The sequence below is a fragment of the Hyalella azteca genome, unplaced genomic scaffold, assembly GCF_000764305.2.
Source record: "Hyalella azteca isolate HAZT.00-mixed unplaced genomic scaffold, Hazt_2.0.2 contig8051, whole genome shotgun sequence".
Classification (NCBI taxonomy): domain Eukaryota; kingdom Metazoa; phylum Arthropoda; class Malacostraca; order Amphipoda; family Hyalellidae; genus Hyalella; species Hyalella azteca.
Genome location: NW_025938157.1, coordinates 44,006 through 57,651, shown reverse-complemented (window position 1 = coordinate 57,651; position 13,646 = coordinate 44,006).

The following is a 13,646-nucleotide window of genomic DNA, read 5'->3' as shown; positions in this document are numbered from 1 at the left end:
GAGTTAAATCTTCGACAAAAATTTATAAGCCAAAATCCCTATAATAATTTCTGACCTGGAAATATATATTATTCATGAAATAGTGTCGAATATTTTCAAAAAATCATTTGCATATTCGAATCGCGTGGCGAATCATGAATGAAGGAAATCTTAATAAATTCACTTGCATTGGATTTTAATGCAATGAGAATAACAATAAAATGAAACTAAAAGTTTTTTTTATTGTTTTAAGGCTTCAAAAATTGGAGAAAATGTCAGATTTCTCCTTATTTACAGCAAAATTAAATATAATCTCAAATAAGGAACATACGCATTGCTGCAAATCTATTTCTTCATCGCTCTCGGTGAAAAATTACTCGGAAGCGAAGCTTCTGAACACATTTCATGATTGGTTTCCGATGCTCCCAAACTGCGTTTTAATGGCTGTACATCAAACTTATCGCTCAAAAATTATAAACCAGGAGTAAAATATTTATTTTCCTCTCTAAAAAGAAATTACGACCAATATAAGAGTTGAAACTGTACGGTTCCGTATCAGATTTCGATATGTTTATTTAACTGAGACTTGCCTCAGGTCATCGAGACCAACATATGCCAGTTTTTAAAATCTTTCAATTTTAAAAGGCAAACTTTCATCATATTTTCATCTTGTTTCATTCATGTCAATTTCGAAAAAATACTTTCTGATAGTCGTTTCCAAATTTTTGCATTGCCTCTAATAAATAACCGGACAAAAATTTAGTCTATTTTCAAATCTGTTCATATTGAGACGAAGTAATCTTTAAGCTCATCGTCACATAAGTTTTGAATAAAAGTTTATCGTGTTTTCTATCGAAAGTTCCAAGCTTCAAGCTGATTCAGAGAGTGGTCTTGTATTGTGTGTTTCCATTTGAAAAAACTGAATTGTTTGATTTTGAGGCCGTCTTTTGAGCTCATTAACTTCTTCTATGAGTTAGTCTTCCGCATTGAGTGTTGGTTTTTGGTCTGGCGATGTTATCGATATTCCTGTCTCATTTTTAAAGATGCTCGTCAAACCTTGAACTTTTGTCTTCATACTTCATATTACTTTCGTTTATCTCACTCTCATTTTGAAACCAAAAGTGCATTTGAAGCAAATATAGACAGTTGTTTTATGTGCTACAAATTGTCATTAAAACAAGCGAAGTCTTTAATATTTCATATTTTTCCCAACTGCTTTTTAAACCTGCACTTCTCTTGTTTTTGTTCCACTCTCATGGACATTTCGCACGGTGTTTGTAGTCCTGATGAACGCCCCCAGGCCTACGGCCTAAAGCGCCTGTGCTAACGATGGAAAACTGCCAGCAAAATGCCGTCTAAAATGGTTCTATATGCCTACGTTAGGGAACTTGATTTTGCATTAGGCACTCGATTTTAGAACCATATTCCTCCAGTGATTTTTTTAACGCCTTGTAAGAGCTCAGTTAAGGTTATGTTAAGTTATATAAACCCTTTGTTGTCTGACAAGATTCTTCTTCACTGTTAAACTTCCGTACGATTGCAAGTTTCTTTATAACGACTCAATTAAAAAATTAATTTTTTTCGCTATTCAAACCTCACAATTTAAGTTTTTTTGTACATGAAGCAAGCGATCGAATTAAATTCGAAAGTCTAGGAATTCGTCGACTGTAGAACCAGACTTTGTTGAACCAGAACCAGAATTCGTCCAGAACCAGACTTTGTTGACAGTCACGAGAAAGATCAAAGTCAGATTTCCAGGGCTGTCTCTAAACTTGCAATATCCGTTTTCTTTAAAGATACTATGAATTTTTGTGGAGTTTTCTTTGCTTTTAAGTTTTTAGTGAATTTGCGATTAAAGCAAACATGTGACATTATTGCTTATATCCGTCTTTAGTTGTCCGAATTCAAGCTTTGTATCAACGCATCTCGAATTCACGCATCTCGAATAAGCTTTATTCTCAAAAAGTCATCATGTCTGCGCGAATAAGGTTTGAATTATAGTGATTTCATGGTCTCGGTCTTTCATATTTGAATGATTATTTGATTATATTAAAAATTATAGTGAATTCTAGTCTCGCGTCTCAGATTTGAATGTTTAATTATTTGAATAATATATAATTCAATACATTAAATATTATAGTGATGTCATGTCTCTTATTTCAGATTCGAAAGATCATTTGATTATAATAAAAATTGTAGCGATTTATTGTCTCGCGTCTCAGATTTGAATGTTTAATTATTTGAATAATATATAATTCAATACATTAAAAATTATAGTCATGACATGTCTCTTATTTCAGATTTGAAAGATCATTTGATTATAATAAAAATTGTCGCGATTTATTGTCTGGCGTCTCAGATTTAAAGGATTATTTGCAACAGAGATCGTAATTATCAAAAGGATCCTTGAAATTTTTCCGATCACAATGCCGTGGAGATGCAGACGCGCTTTCGTTAGTTTGTTGCTGCCTGACTTGTAAAAAAAAGTTTTTATTTATTTAAGAATAAATAAGAGAATAAGAAGGTTCTTATTCTCTTATTTATTTTCTTATCTGCGCTGATTTATTGCATATAATATAAACATTCGTCTTAAGAATTACGAACGATTTTTAGGGATTAATTATAACTGTTTGTCTTGTTTTTTAACTAACAATATATAAAATGAATATTACAATAAATTTCTATTCACATTCTTATCTTACAATCAAGTGAACAATTTAACATTTTTTAATTCTTGAAAGAGCAACCGTGCTTCAGAAACAATTAATATCTGCCAAGATTCTCATTCATGTAAGCATTCAATGTATTCTAGTAGAATGAAATATTCCATTCTCACTTTTGTTGGATGAGCTTAATATCTTTTACGCGGTTGCGAAACCCTCTTAGCCACTGCCTCGCTAAACCAACATCGCTAAGCTCCCATGTCACTCCATCACCGTCTCTGAGCTAACCAGCTTCTATTTACCTTAGCCATGGTTGAATTAATACTGTATTAATTCAACCATGACCTTAGCCATCTGTGCGTACATGTTAATAAAATGATCCATTGCTATTATGCTGTGATCTCTCGACATCAAAACAAGAGGGTGACCTGAGATCAATGTCATCAGCGCTCTGCAGTTGCAACCCACCCTTCTCAATATTTTTATTGAGTTATATTCTGATATTCATTAAGTTATTGCGATTATATTTTCATGACGAACTAACGCGTGTACTAACATACACGTTTAGTTACTAGGGCTCTTTATGTGCTTCTGACTGATTCCTTTTTTCTTTCGTAAAGTTCTTCTCTGTAAATCGTTTATAATAATTCAGTGGCGTTATCTGAACCTCTCATGCATCCAGAGTATATTGATTTTAGTGCAGAATAAATCAGTAACATAGGAATAAAACAAAATAACTCGTCACTGTTAAAGTGTTTATCACAGAAGATCACACACTTTATCACAGAAGAGAACTTTGAATATCATGAAATCTTTTTTTCGTCGATGTTGAGTGCAGGCATCCACCGATGTATTTGCTGCGGGGAATTTAACTGAAGCAATTAGAAAGCTTGATTAATCCAAACAACGTTATATTCGATGAATTGGAAACTATAAGTACATCAGACAAATAAATAATAGGTAGCTATCAAATTAAAAAAAAAAACATTTGAATTTATCTTACAGATCGGTTTATGCAAGAAAAGCGTCCTATTAATTATGGTGCTGTTTTTCCATCTCACGGTATAAAAAATATATAAAGAACATTATGGGGATTCAGATAGTATTATACTATCCTAATCCCTAAAGAATTTTCGTTTTATAGTTAATATTATATTTTTAATGAATTCAGAAGACTGTCGCATAGAAGTTTTCAATTACTCCAATGCTGCGTGACCGGACGCCTTGTTTTGAACGGTAATCCAATACATTGTAGGCGAGGCACTGCTCTAATCGCAGTGTTATTCCCCGACGTGCTCAGTAATTCTCTTTTTGTTTTTCCAGACGGAAAATTTTCGATACTAAGTCCGAATCTGCTAGCCCAGGCCGGGGTCCGGGATTGCGCTAACACAAAGACTTGCGTAATGGCTGCCTCGAGATATTGCCTGTTTGGCTGCCGTGCTCGGAGCGCTGTTTGGCTGCCGTGCTCGGTGCGCTGTTTGGCTGCCGTGCTCGGTGCGCTGTTTGGCTGCCGTGCTCGGTGCGCTGTTTGGCTTTTGTATCAATATAAGTAAATATCTAGTTAATTTATCATAGGAAGAGAACTTTAATTCTTCTAAGCATTTTCAAATTAAACGAAGTACAATAACAGCATTAATATTTAAGGCTAGGGATAAGTTCCTATACACGGCACTTAATTAATGCAGGAATACAGTATTATTTGAGCTTTTCACCTTGCTCACATGCACATGCTCATCTTTCACAATGTTTACAGATTTTAACGAAGAATCAAATGATGGATATTGTTGAAGCAGTGCTTCTGAGGCATTTATTCACCTTTGTTCTAGCAATCTCTCGGCCAGAAGTGAAGTCATTAATTGAGCAAAGGTTTGATATTTCCCAATTAGCGTCTTCGCTCTACCAAGCGCCTGGTCCCAAACTCTGGTTTTCAAAACCCGCTCTAATGAACAATGGTTTCCCGATGATGGCAATTAGCGGACACTCGTGCTGCCTCCCTTGTGTATTTGCCTTCCGGGTCAGTCATTTCTCGGCTGATTTTTATAGAATATTTATTTATGTATTAATTGCTTTATTAATACTCTTCACCTGAATATGAAGTCGCCATTTTCGATGCTTTACATTTTATTGGATTTCGGGTGGATTTCTAACTAACGAATTGACACGCAGTGGAAGTGTTGAAAAGAAAATAGAATAAATAGAATCTCTTCATCATTGATAAAGCAGCCACGGCAGCGATTGGAAGATTCACTCAGATAAAGTTACCATCTAGACAACTACTTAAAAATTGTTTATAAGAGCCAAATATCGCATTACATGCATGATTGACTGGCAATAAGTTTCTGAAAGATTGGCATTTCCAAACCCGGGCAATTCATCATAAGTTCTGAGCAGAAGTACCTGACATCAATCGAAATATCATATCGACTTACGCGCTGCTCGTATGGCTTGTAAATCAACAGGTGGCGCGGACCAGAGAGCTGCCTAGCAGGGACATGCGTGTCGTGGCGGGCTACGTCGTCGCAGCAGCGTCGCTTTAAGAGAGCTGCTGCTGCTGCTGCGACGGCCAAGAGCTGCTGCTGCTGCGACGGCCAAGAGCTGCTGCTGCTGCTGCTGCTGCTGCTGCGACGGCCAAGAGCTGCTGCTGCTGTGACGGCTAAGAGCTGCTGCTGCTGCTGCTGCGACGGCCAAGAGCTGCTGCAGCTGCTGCTGCGGCGACGGCCAAGAGCTGCTGATGCTGCTGCGACGGCCAAGAGCTGTTTTTGCTGCGACGGCCAAGAGCTGCTGCTGCTGCGCTAACCAAGAGCTGCTGCTGCTGCGGCAAGAAAGAGCTGACTCCTCGCAGCAATACGGAGGGAAGGCATCAGGACTTAGAGGGAGAGAGCCGAGTTCACGTCAGGCTGGCCCACAGACATGATCGGATTTAAAAAGGAGCCTAATGGGGTCATATATATTCAAATTAATAACGGGCTTCTCAGTAATAATATACGCTGTCACAGTTTTATTGTCAAAGATAAAATATGTAATTACTCAGAACATTGAAGAGATATTTTCTTATTTTTTTTTGCTTCCTTATTACAATATTGCTGAAGAGATCGATTTAGGGAGAGTTTAAATTGAATCTCAGAACCCCTTTCGCTGGACAAGGGTTCTGAAAGGCAAAGGGTTGCTTCTCACGCAGGACTATGTGTTAAATCAGCCCCAAAGGATTGCTTCTTACGCAGGACTATGGGTTCAATCAGCCCCAAAGGGTTGCTTTTTACGCAGGACTATGGGTTCAATCAGCCCCAAAGGATTGCTTCTTACGCAGGACTATGGGTTAAATCAGCCCCAAAGGGTTGCTTCTTACGCAGGACTATGGGTTCAATCAGCCCCAAAGGGTTGCTTCTTACTCAAGACTCTGGGTTAAATAAGCCCCAAAGGGTTGCTTCTTACGCAGAACTATGGGTTCAATCAGCCAAAGGGTTTCTTCCAACGCAGAACTATGGGTTCAATCAGCCAAAGTGTTTCTTCCAACGCAGAACTATGGGTTCAATCAGCCAAAGGGTTGCTTCCAACGCAGGAATATGGGTTCAATCAGCCGCAAAGGGTTGCTTCTTACGCAGAACTATGGGTTAAATCGACCTACACGGACGATTTTTCACCCTGACTGATCACAAGGACTGCTGTAGTTGCTCTACCGCAGGCGCTTCTCCTAATCAACTAACCAAGTGTTATCTCGAGGACGACCTTTCCCTGCTCGCTCACTGGCGCCGCGAATTTCTTCCCAGACATTTAACGTGCAATGAGATGAATGCAATATGTTAAACAAGTTTATGGATACAAAGTGTTCTGGAAAGGTTTATGGTGAAGCTTAAAATAAATGCATTTAAACTAATATACAAATTAAAAGACGATTTAAATTATAAGGCCATAATGATATGGATGGTTAGTAGACTTGATTGAATAAATCGTCAATAAATCAGCATGCTTGTAACCGATTTCTATTCGAGGATATTAGTGCATGGCATTTGAAATTAATTCTGATAAATATTTATTGGTTGTTCTAGTACACTCAGTTGATGCAAGTGTCCTACTCGTGTACAAAGTCTCCTTGTATTTACTCTTGGAAAAACAGAATACACTTTCTATTCCCAGTGATGCATATCCATTAATTAATGGAAGCTAACGTCCTATTCAGCTAACTTCCTCCAAAATGGCGACGTATTCAGCCTCAAGTGATAGAAGCAACCTGTAATTGCTTCCTAGGGTTCTTAATACCGAGCAAGCCTAAGCCTATTGAGAATAGGCCTTTACGGTGCGTATTGAAGAGCTTCATTTCATCATTTCATCTCGAAACAAACCCCTGCTTTGCCAAATTTCTTCACTCATGGAACTTTGATCAACTGTTGTTGCTACTTTATTTCCGATAATTGCTTAAATGTTTTTTTTGTTCTTGGTAGCTATAAAACTTCTTTTCCTCGTGAATCTTATGTGAATTTTTATTAGCCAGATACCTCATGATAGCTCCTCGCTTATATATACCATAGTGACACCACGTATGTTCCGCATCAACATCGTTCTGCCTATTAAATATATTCTATAATAGACAGTAACGCTGCATTGAATGGCACAATTGATCGGAATCTTTTTATTATTGAGGTGAGTCATTGTTGAATAGCACATACGACTGATTTCTTCTCTGTTGCCTGCTTTGTCTGTTTTGAGACACTTGAATAGCAGACTCCCGCACGTACAAAAATACCAATTATCATCAATATTTATCTCGCAAAATTTCATATGAATCAAATTTAGAGAAATAAATCATTGCCGTTATTTATTGTTTCCTATAACTTTCAAAAATACTACAGCTTAAAGACTAAGACAGTGTATTCCTTCCTGAGGTGTTTAAAACACTACAACTTAAAGACTAAGACAGTATATTCTTTCATGAAGCGTTTAAAACACGGCAGCTCAAAAACTAAGACAGTATATTCTTTCCTAGTAGACTCTTGCACGTACAAAAATACCCAATTAATCAAGAATATTTACATATCTCGGGAAAATTCGTATGAAGCAAATTTAGAGAAATAAATCATCGCCGTTATTTAGTTTTTCCTATAACTTTCAAAAAATACTACAGCTTAAAGAATAAGACAGTGTATTCTTTCCCGCGGCGTAAAAATCACTCCAGCTCAAACACTAAGACAGTATATTCTTTCCCGCGGCGTTTAACAACACTCCAGCTCAAAGACTATGACAGTATATTCTTTCATGAAGCGTTTAAAACACTACAACTCAAAGACTAAGACAGTATATTCTATCCTGCAGCTTTTAAAACCCTACAACTCAAAGTCGAAGACAGTATATTCCTTCATGAAGCGTTTAAAACACTACAACTCAAAGACGATGACAGTATATTCTTTCCTGCAGCGTGTAAATAACTGCAACTCAAAGACTAAGACAGTATATTCTATCCTAGCTTCGGCGTAAAAAACCCTCCAGCTCAAAGACTAAGACAGTATATTCTTTCCTATAGCTGCGGTGTAAAAAACACTCCAGCTCAAAGACAAAGACAGTATATTCTTTCATGAAGCGCTTAAAACACTACAACTCAAAGACAAAGACAGTATATTCTTTCATGAAGCGTTTAAATTACACTGGGTGCCTCAATTTCGGTGTTTTCACTGCACCGACAGCATAACTGCACGAGCACATCCATAGAACCCTGAGCGAGCGTCAGTTTAATTAAGCCCCATTGAAGGCCATGTTTGGAGTCCTGATAGGCTATATAACATTCCTACCTCTCATGGCTATACGCCGCTGCTCCAGCTCTTCTATGGGATAACAATAAGCATTGCCGGGCGTCAGTGACTGTCGTTCCGGGATAATTTCCTCATTATTAATTCTTGGACAAATCCCTGCACATGAGTATTATTTGGGTCGCTGTTTATAAGTTGAGCCGGAATTAAAAATTCAGGAATAGTGAGTACCGTGCGAAGTACAGTGTGTTGGTAATGTATACGCCGTATAATGTATATACGTATATTTCTTGAATATCATGTATGGAATGGTTGTTACAGAAATATGAAGCATTTCAGTTCCATCGTATCAAATTACTACCCGCAGAAATAAAATTCTATTGTCTTTTCCTAGACGAAATGAAACTAACGCCAACTGATAGATATCACGAGGCCAGTATGAGTACATAGTTGAAAATAGTTCCAACACATTCATATCTCACATGTTTTTCATAAGTTTTACCTTACTTTTCATAAGTAACTTTTGCTTTGTATGAATATTTTCACAATAAATATATGCACCCCGATTAGAAGGTTTTTGAAGTAGAATCCGGATTAAAACATACATTAAAGTTTTGAATCGCATTCAGCATTTCAGTTCCGCGGAGGTCTGATTATTCAGGGGGTCTGATCCACAATTAATTAATTGCTTTATAGTTTCCACTAGTGCACTATAGTGTGAACAGTGCGACACATGATTGGTGAGCTACAGTTATCTTGATAAGCCATTTTCTCGTCACTTTTGTAAAGATAACTTTGTATTTTGATAATATATGTGTGTCATGTTTCCGTAATTAGCTTCTGTAAAACCTAACGTCACAAAAATCAATTGATCATCTGTAAACATTGGGTGTTTTTAACCTTTGATTGTCGAAAATGTCGCTACCATATATTAACCTACCAGCAAATTTCGCAGCCGATATTTCGTTTTCATATCCAACATTGTTACTAAATTATTAGTGCATACTTCCTTTTATATTTCTAATGCCTGTGTACCACATGCCTTGTCCAGCAATGACGACTATGCCGGGCCCAGGTAATCACTCTGCTCTGAAATTGTACAGGCTTCGTCATCGCATGCAATAGCCAAATGCTTCTACTTGCTCCTGTCCTCGTTAATTGCATTTATTGCCAAATGAATTGATTTACGATCGAAATACGCGCACGCATCCTCTGCTCGCGCCCAGCAATTCAGGCGTATAGGGCTCATCAACACGCAGCCTTTACTCGCAGCTCGTGATGCCATGCGTCTGATTTAAGAGGCGTATGTTGTTCAAATTGGTGCGCAAAAAATGCTCATACAAGCTGAGATTTATCTTAGTATTCTAAATTAGGTCGTTTTATTCAGTTCCATTACTTATCTATCAGTACAAATACGCACAAATGAGAAATTTTGCACCAGATAAACTAATAGATTCTTCGTGCAATAGCCGACAATTAAATTATCTAATCGAGAGTGGACGTCTATTTTACGTGTACGCGACTCGAACGCGCAAACGAAGTTTATACAACTCGGAAAACCCGACGCATTTTTAAGAACTGAATGCACTTCCATTTACTTCTAAAGAATTTCCAGCACTTTTGGCTGAAGAAAAAAGAAGGAAGTTGTCACATCACGAAAGTATTAAAAGAGCGCCAACTATGAATTGTTGAGATTGGCATGGCTTTGAAGATTGAGAACCTGTTTGACACATCCAAAACTTTCTAGCAAACATAAACTCTGTGCAGGCCTTTGCAAGGTTTGACGACTCAACTCTTCATTTTCATTTTATTCTAGTTGAATCTAATAGGTAAGTTTACACATTGCATCTTGGTTTTTATTCGATGTCTCTACTCAATTCTTGAATAAATTTTTATGATTCAAGGCCGCCATTAACTCATGTAATAGAATTATCGAAATAATAATAATTTTGAATTGCTTGTGAAAGGAGCATTGAAATTTTTCAATTCATTGAGTTTCATACGCCTATAATGACTCAAAAATAATAGAAGGAACGAAAACATGCATTCGGCAAAAACATTTTAGCATTGATTTTCTTACAAATTTCACTTCATTTCAATTCCCAGAAAATCCTCCCGAGAACATGAATAATTTATAGGCCGAAAATTTGCCTCTCACGAATCCAGATGCATGATTATACATATACGTATTGAATTATTTGCATAACATTGATGCACTGAAAATATGGAGCATCCTATTTACCGTTAGTTCTCGTTCGCGATCTGCAAAAAGTTGTGGTGATCTATGTATGCCATCGTTGATTTTGCTTGTCCAAAAAATTTCAGTTAACAAAAAATTGAAGATCTGTGAGACTGACTTAAAAGAGAAAGTTTGCTGACTATTTCACGAAGACGCTTTGAATTTTCTTCACTGGCAGACTCAGAGTACATTCATATTTTTACTCGCGATGCCAAACGAGGGAGAAAATTTGTGTGTCCACCGACTCTGCATTTTATCTAGTTTTTAGCGTCAAAACAAACAATTTTGCATACACAGCTCTGATGCCTGAGAGACTTTTCATTTTCTGACAAGAACCTGGAGCATGAACAGAAAAATGCTAACTTTAAATTACATCCAAAAAATCTCAAAAAATTTCAGTTTTCCATATATGTTTTCACGAATATCTTGCCATGTTCTAATTATCTTAAAAAATTTCTTTAAAAAAATTCTTTGTATAAAGATCGGGGCACATTCTGACATCAGTAGTGAAATCTTGCTAATTTCGCAGTTATGCCGGTAGAGAAGTAAAATGACTTGAACATATTACATCTACTTTCTTGTGAGGTTGTAATATCATCTTTTTAACTTATAAAGTGATTCTTGTATTAAGTCTTCCTTCGATTTCAGAACTTCGAGCACGTCTACACTGCAAAGAACTCAAATTATACTTGCGCATGTTACAAAATTTCATGTTGTAGTACAGCGACTTCGAAATCAATCAGCATGTGCATGTGTCAATTGGGGTGTAATTTTCTGTATGAAATCAATTTATAAGTCACTGCGCGTAGTTTCTACGTTACTATAGCTACAAATTTAATATGACGCTTATATATATTTGCTCACCCGACACACATTCTTGAATATTGAGGCCCGGCCAGCAATCCGCGCCCGCTATAACCAGCAGGGCAGCGTCGTGCATTGCGATACAACAACCATGAGTATAAACACTAAATAATCCATAAACATGCCCCTGCCGTGCCCTGGGCAAACTCTATGCCCAGGCGAGGACAACCTTGCCTAAACTTACCCGCTAAAATATCCAGTTTATTTGAGTTTCAGGCAGGATTAATTCAATATTTTCCTTATATGTATTTCGGCTTTTTATGCTGTTAATGACAACTCGATGAATTTCTAAGTTAATAACAATGAATAAATATTTAAATGGACTTGTATATTTTCGTATCTCACTTTTGGCCCTTCTCATGCGTGCCTATCGTCGTATACGTATCTTGTATATACGTCGTATATCTTGTATATTTGCACATTTTGCAAATCTGCTCACGGTCTCATTTGAATATCCCATTCCGGTTCCCAAGAGCAGACCAACAAAATTCGCCACACGGCCGCGTCTCTCTATTATTATCATGAAATGTTTATTCCCATCACATGAAATTCTGAGCACGCAGTTGCTTCGCTACGCGCCGAATGATTTCATAAGTATTTCTCTCGCAGGATATTTGCCGTGGACTCTCAGGATGGCCAGTGCTCAACTTTGCATTGCATTTAATTTTGGGCCCAATTTTGGGCCCAATTTGCAAATTTTTGCAAATTTTGGGCCCAATTTACTGAGTCTTTCATTTCAAGAAGAAATTTCTAATGCGATGAAATGGTCTTTATAGCAATAATTTATTATAGAAATAAGTTTATAAGTTTGAAAAAACTTTAGAAATGGAAGTAGAAATAAGTTTAACATGAGTTTAAAATCACATCTCAGAATGAACCGGGGACTTCAATCTCCCTAACAGCTTATGAAATTTTTTAGAATATGGTCGGCATTTGAAGGTCTTAAGTATATAAATAAGGCTTTCGAGGTTAATTATCGAGGCAGTTGACAAAAACTACGTTAAGAAATATTATTAGGATGAAAAGAACTCGGGTAAGCGATCGTGTCATGTTCTAATTATCTTGAAAATTTTCTTTAAAAAAATTCTTTGTATAAAGATCGGGGTATATTCTGACATCAGTAGTGAAATCATGCTAATTTCGCAGACTGTATTTCAGTTAACATTTATTTCTGTAAACAGTTAACACGAGTTCAATTATGCCGGTAGAGAAGTAAAATGACTTGAACATATTACATCTACTTTCTTGTGATGTTGTAACATCATCTTTTAAACTTATAAAGTGATTCTTGTATTGAGTCTTCCTTCGGTTTCAGAATTTCGAGCACGTCTACACTGCAAAGAACTCAAATTATACTTGCGCATGTTACAAAATTTCATGTTGTAGTACAGCGACTTCGAAATCAATCAGCATGAGCATGTGTCAATTGGGGTGTAATTTTCTGTATGAAATCAATTTATAAGTCACTGCGCGTAGTTTCTACGTTACTATAGCAACAAATTTAATATGACGCTTATATATATTTGCTCACCCGACACACATTCTTGAATATTGAGGCCCGGCCAGCAATCCGCGCCCGCTATAACCAGCAGGGCAGCGTCGTGCATTGCGATACAACAACCATGAGTATAAACACTAAATAATCCATAAACATGCCCCTGCCGTGCCCTGGGCAAACTCTATGCCCAGGCGAGGACAACCTTGCCTAAACTTACCCGCTAAAATATCCAGTTTATTTGCGTTTCAGGCAGGATCAATTCAATATTTTCCTTATATGTATTTCGGCTTTTTATGCTGTTAATGACAACTCGATGAATTTCTAAGTTAATAACAATGAATAAATATTTAAATGGACTTGTATATTTTCGTATCTCACTTTTGGCCCTTCTCATGCGTGCCTATCGTCGTATATCTTGTATATACGTCGTATATCTTGTATATTTGCACATTTTGCAAATCTGCTCACGGTCTCATTTGAATATCCCATTCCGGTTCCCAAGAGCAGACCAACAAAATTCGCCACACGGCCGCGTCTCTCTATTATTATCATGAAATGTTTATTCCCATCACATGAAATTCTGAGCACGCAGTTGCTTCGCTACGCGCCGAATGATTTCATAAGTATTTCTCTCGCAGGATATTTGCCGTGGACTCTCAGGATGG